Consider the following 7,025-nt stretch of genomic DNA (forward strand, 5'->3'; position numbering starts at 1 on the left):
CTCTTTCTTTGAGTTTGTCGTGGAAATTCCTCGATGGCCTTCGTATTTGCGTTCCATAGAGTCAACCTTCCATGATCGATGTTATGTCCCAAGAACATCACTGCTGCTTTTGCAAATTCAGGTTTAAGTTTATTTCTAGTTTTGCTTCTCATAGTCATAGAGATGTGTAGCACAGAAACAGACCTTTGGTCCAACCCATCCATGCCGACCAGATATCCCAATCCAATCTAGTCCCACCCACCAGTACCCTGCCCATATCCCTCCAAACCCTTCCTATTCATATACCCATCCAAATGCCTTTTAAATATTGCAATTGTACTAGCCTCCACCACTTCCTGTGCCAGCTCATTCCACATATGTGCCACTCTGTGTGAAAAAGTTGCCCGTTAAGTTTAGGGTTAGAGGGGAAAGATATAAAAGAGACCCATGTCCTCAAGTTCTGGACTCCCCCACCCCAGGGAAAAGACTTTGTCTATTTATCCTATCCATGCTCCTCATAATTTTGTAAACCTCTATATGGTCACCCCTCAACCTCCGATGCTCCAGGGAAAACAGCCCCAGCCTGTTCAGACTCTCCCCATAGCTCAAATCCTCCAATCCTGGCAACATCCTTGTAAATCTTTTCTGAACCTTTTCAAATTTCACAACATCTTTCCGATAGGAAGGAGACCAGAATTGTACGCAATATTCCAACAGTGGTCTAACCAATGTCCTGTAACATGACCTCCCAACCCCTGTATTCCATACTCTGACCAATAAAAGAAAGCATACCAAACGCCGCCTTCACTATCCTATCTACCTGCGACTCTACTTTCAAGGAGTTGTGAACCTCACTCCAACATCTCTTTGTTCTGCAACACTCCCTAGGACCTTACCATTAAGTGTATAAGTCCTACTAAGATTTGCTTTCCCAAAATGCAGCACCTCTCATTTATCTGAATTAAACTCCATCTGCCACTTCTCAGCCCACTGGCCCATCATGTCAATATCCTGTTGTAATCTAAGGTAATCTTCTTCGCTGTCCACTACACCTCTGCAAATTTACTAACTACACCTCTTTTGCTCACATCCTAATCATTTACATAAATTATGAAAAATAGTGGACCCAGCACCAATCCTTGTGGTACTCCACAGGTCACAGGCCTCCAGTCTGAAAAACAACCCTCCACCACCACTCTCTGTCTGTATCCAAATGATTAGTTCTCCCTGTATTCCATGAGATCTAACCCTGCTAACCAGTCTCCCATGGAGAACCTTGTCAAACGCCTTACTGAAGTCCACATAGATCACATCTATCACTCTGCCCTCATCAATCCTGTTACTTTTTCAGAAATTTCAATCAAGTTTATGAGACACGATTTCCCATGCACAAAGCCATGTTGACTATCCCTAATCAGTCCTTGCCTTTGCAAATACTTTTACATAATGTCCCTCAGTATTCCCTCTAACAATTTGCCCACCAACATCAGGCTCACTGGCCTATAGTTCCCTGGCTTGTCCTTACCACCTTTCTTAAACAGTGGCCAACCTCCACCTCACCTATGACTATTGATGATACAAATATCTCAGCGAGAGGCCCAGCAATCACCTCCCCAACTTCCCACAGAGTTCTAGGGTACACCTGATTAGGTCCCGGGGATTTATCCATTTTTATGCGTTTCAAGACATTCAGCACTTCCTCCTCTACAATATGCTCATTTTTCAAGATGTCACCACCTATTTCCCGACAATCTCTTTCTTTCATGTCATTTTCCACAGTAAATACTGATGCAAAGATACTAGTTTAGTATTGTACTAAACAAGGTACGTTTTGTACCTTCTCTAGTAGGTACATCCACATACTGAATCAGAAAATTTTCTTGTACATACTTAACAAATTCCTCTCCATGTAAACCAAATAACTGCCCTGAATGTATTTCCATAAATATCCACCCTCAGTACAGCTGTAATGCTATCCCTGATCAAAAACTCCACCTCCCCTCCTCCTGCTTCCCTTTCTATCCTTTCTGCAGCATTTGTATCCTGGAACATTAAGCTGCCAGTCCTGTCCATCCCTGAGCCATATTTCTGTAATTGTTATGATATCTCAGTCCCATATTCCTAACAAGTGTCCTGAGTCTGTCAGCCTTCCCTGTTAGGCCCCTAGCATTCATACAAAGAGCTCTGCCAACTGTACCAAGTAATCTTTCCAGGACTTTCTAAAGATCGCTACATCATTCAAATAGACGACACGGTTTCTTAACCCAGCCACAACTCTGTTCGAGAGTCTTTGGAATGTGGCGAGTGCGTTCTTCATGCCAAGGGCCATCACTTTGAATTGATATAGATGAGTGATTTATTTGGGGTTACAAACACAAAAATTTATTTTGCCATCTCTGATAAAGGAACCTGCCAATAATCATTTCGTAAATCCAACTTTCTCGATACAGTCCTCCAGCCCTGGAATTGGATATGAGTCAGATTTTGTAATGAGCTTCCGATAATCCATGCAAAATAGTTTAGTCCGATCTGGTTTGGGAACTAAGACGATCAGCGAACTCCACTTGCTCTGGCTTGGTTTGATGATATCCTCGTTGAGCATGGCCTCCAACTCCTTCTGGACCTGTCTGGCTTTGAAAGGATTAAGCCAATGTAGATGTTTTATCAGAACAGTATTCCCTACATCTACATCATGTACAATAGCATTAGTCCTCTTCATCTGATTGCTACATATGTCCTCATACTACAGTAATGAACCTTTCAGCTGTGTTCTTTGCTCCTGAGACATAGTTTACTGACCTATCCCAACTGTCAACGACTTCATTTTTTAAACCTCTTTTGAGGCACATCAAAATCCACATCTGGATTTGATTCCTCATTCTGCAGGGCAATAACTAACACCTGTTTCTCCAGTTCTTTCTCTCATAATTTTTTCAACATGTGCATATAACACACGTTTTTTCTAAATGGCATCTTTCAGGTAGTTCACCTGACTCAACTTTTTCTCAATTTGATAAGGACCACTAAACCTGGCTTTGAAGGGATCTCCTATCACTGGTAACAATATTAACATGTTATTCCCCCTGGGAAAACATCAGAATCTAAGAGCTTTTTCTGCCACCTGATTCATTCTAGCCAATTCACCTAACCTACAACCTCTGACTGTGGGAGGAAACTGGAACACCCAGAGGAAACCCCACACAGACACAAGGAGAATGTGCAAACTCCACCCAGTTGATCGCCCGAGGCTGGAATCTAAACCAGGTCCCAGGGGCTATAAGGCAGCAGTACTAACCACTGAACCACCATGCCACCCCACCTGCTTCATTCTAGATTGTGCCTTCTTTAGGTGCTGTTTGGCTAAGTCACCTACTGAGTTAATCTCTCCCTCACCTCGGATACATAATCTAAGTGTGAAATCTCCAGATTTGGTCCTGTCAATTTCACTGAGGTTAATTAAAGAGCCCCTCCCTTCATGACCAAATATTAACTCAAATGAGAGTAAATGGAGTAGATTTGATGGGGGCATCTCTAACGACAAATAACACAAATGGGATACCTTTTATCCCAATCAGTTAGGTTATCCTGCCAGTATGCTTTCAACATAGTCTTCATTAACTGATGCCACCTTCCTAAGCCTGGGATTCAGGATGATACGCACTTGATTTAAAGTGCTGTATATGTAAACTATCCATGATCTCCTTAAACAGCCTAGCCATAAATTTAGACCCTTGGTCCAACTGAATCGGTGGGTAGCCAATACCACGTAAGAAAGCTACTAACTCCTCTACTACCCTTTCTGTTTTAATATTCCATAATGAAGTTGCCTCCGAAAATCTGGTAGACTTATCAATTACCGCCTGTGGCTTACATGCCAAACGGTAGGTATAACATGTACAGCAAAAGTTAACCACATCCTTGTGTATTCCAGGGCAGTAATAACATTTTTGTACCTTAGTCTGAGTTTTTTGTACCCCTCGGTGACTGCCTACATGTAGTTAATGTGCTACCTGTGACACTTTCTGTCTATATGCTACCAGCAACGCAAGCTGGTGCTCCAGCCCATTTCCATATAATGTTAAATATCTTTTATCGTCTTGTCTTGCTGTTGCAAGACTCTTAGCCTTTCCAGGACCAAACACTTCTGTCTGACCCTGTACCTGTTCAGGTTTTCCCTGGACAATAAATGTTAAACAGCATGTCTGCTAACTGAACCTAAACTTCTTCATATTTGTCTTTAAATTTTGCTTCGTGCTGTGACTTATGATCATGGGATCTTATTACTACACAGTCTGGGAAAATACCAGGATAATTTTCTCTTAGCTCAGTTTCTTGGTCTTCCATGGGCTTCTCCTCAACAAAGGGGTGGTGTCAGTCCCACCCTGGACCCTGCTGAATCGTACCCAAGAACAAACTGGATCCCTAGAAGTGACTCTGTCAATCACTCCTACTGTTACATCCCCAGTCTTGAGTTGGTACTTCAACCTGATCTCTCAGAAATTTAGCATTTCCCTGTTCATCTATCCACAAATCATCATACTCTCAGGTAACAGGTCAGAAAGAGTGCAAATTTGCTTACCTCTTACTATTAAAGACTGGTTATATCCTGTATCTCTCAAAATTAATTTGTGCTTCTCTCACTGTTCTGACTAAACTTTACCCAGAGGTGAATTCTTTAGTGCCTAATCTCTAAGTCCATACCCAACCCCTGCCTAGTCTGTGCACTCTCCTTGGCTTTTTTTGGGGGGAGTTTCCTTTACTGCTTTCACTAATGCCACTGGCTTAGCTTCTTTTACCACATTTTTCCACAGTGCCTTTCTTTAACAACTAACACCATGACTTTGTGTCCTACTTTACCACAGTGGAAATACTGGAGCCCTTTCACCTTCTTTCCACCTACTTGGGCTTTTTTTTTGGTAAACATGTTGTAAACACTTAGAGTAGGATTTCACCTTCTCCCAACTTCTATCCCTCACAGGACAAAAATCTGGCCGGAAGGTGTCTTATGCACCGAGATGTACTCATCTGCTAATTCTACTGCCCTTCTCACTTCCTGAACTTTGTTGCTCCACATGAATTCTTATCTCTGGAAGTGAGTTTTTAAAACTCCTCTAGCAGAATAATCTCTCAGAACCTCAGATGCGTGCTAAGACCAATCAAAATGACTGTTTAATTCTTTCAAACGCCATGCAAATCTGCCTTGGTTCTTTACATTTCTGAACCACTGGCTGTACACTTCTGGTATCAATTCATTAGCACATAAAATAGCCTGTTTGACCTCTTCACAATCTCTTGACCCCTCATCTGACCACTGCAAATACCTAACTAGCTCTGCCTACCAGTTTAGTATGAACTAGCATTACCCATAAATCTTCAGGCCACCCCCTATGCCTAGCCAATTTCTCAAATGAAAAAGGTTTTGATATCTTAAAATGTGGCTGAGTTCTGACATATTTATGTATACTTTCTCTTTTAATCTCCATCCTGTTAACTTGACTTTTCTAAGTCACAACTTCAAAGTTCAAATTCTTTATTGCACAGCTAAGAACATGCTCTTTTTTCCTCTCACTCCCTCCATCTAACTCAGTTTTCCTCAATTGTAATTAAGTGTTTCTAACTCTACTGCATTTGTCTGTTTCTGACACACCCAAGTGTTTGAGTAATTCCTTTACAAATTCAGCTTTACTTTTGTACTTGGTCAAATCCAATTCTAGCTGCAAATGTGTTGCTGGTCAAAGCACAGCAGGTTAGGCAGCATCTCAGGAATAGAGAATTTTTTACTCAAATCCAATTCTAACCTCTTTGCTAATTTGGAGTATATAGTCTTTTCATCCTAAACTTTCTTGGCAAACTTGGAAATAATCTTCAAACTCTAAAACCTCTAACAATTTTAAGAAATTTCTCTCACTTTTAAATTTAAGCAAACACAAGTCACAGAAATTAAACAAGTTGTCTCACCTACGTTTTATTTAAAAATCTAGGACATAACTGGCAATTGTTTAAATCTACTGGGCTTTTTCATACCAAGTCTATTCAAATCTGTCTAAACATGTTCAAATCACATGTGAAAACCCCCAAACTGTTGAGATGGGGTGAACCCTTCTAAATTTAAAACAGAGGCACAGAGAAACTCAAGTCACACCATAATCTTAAATTTCAAGAGGCAAAGAACTATCCTAGAGGTCACTAATGAAAATTAACAATTTTATTCTTTAAGTCTAGAGAACGTTAGAACAACAGCTATTTACAACTTCTTTACCTTTTACCTCCCACTCTACAATACTGGTCCGATTGAAAATAAAACCCGATCACTATTTAAAAAGAAAAAAAAAAGAAGTTTCAAACCAGCCAGATGTCGATTCTCCTTTAGATTTTTATCTGGGTCTTCCTGTGTCGTCTGTCTTTTGCTGCAGGACAGATACCTTTCAGAGAGCTATTTGGCTAGCAGTCTACACTTTGGGGTTTTCTTGGCAGTTCTCCCCCTAAATGTTCCAAAGGTCTGGATTTATACCCCAAAACATCAGATCATTTCATTGGTTTGATGATGTAATCACAACACGAATCAAATTCAATTGGATTTTGGTTCTTGGGCCATAATTTAAACTGATTGGCCAAATTCAAATTTGTTACTATAGCAACTCAGCTGTACGAATGGTTTCATAAATGTTAGAATTTAAATTCTTTCAGCACACTGTGCCAGCTTCTAGTCTCTTAAAACAAAAGGTGGAACACACCTACACCCTCATAACAAGACAGTCAAAATGTTTAATCACGAAAGACAACAGCTGAAATAACCACAAACAATTTCTTTGAAACATTTTAATCCCAAGTAACACTGACATGACTTTTCCTTATCTACAATGTCTACTTAGTTTTAAAGATAAATTCTAGTTAGTCTGTGGGCAACACAAAACTCCAAGGAAGTAGGAATTCTAAAAACTGGTTTCTTTTGAAACATTTAGTTTCATATCCCTTAGCTATTTAAAATCAAAATCCATGAATTACATGGGAAATCAGCTTATCTCTTTGTCAGTCTAGCCAGTGAT

Source organism: Hemiscyllium ocellatum, chromosome 11 (assembly GCF_020745735.1).
Source record: "Hemiscyllium ocellatum isolate sHemOce1 chromosome 11, sHemOce1.pat.X.cur, whole genome shotgun sequence".
NCBI lineage: Eukaryota > Metazoa > Chordata > Chondrichthyes > Orectolobiformes > Hemiscylliidae > Hemiscyllium > Hemiscyllium ocellatum.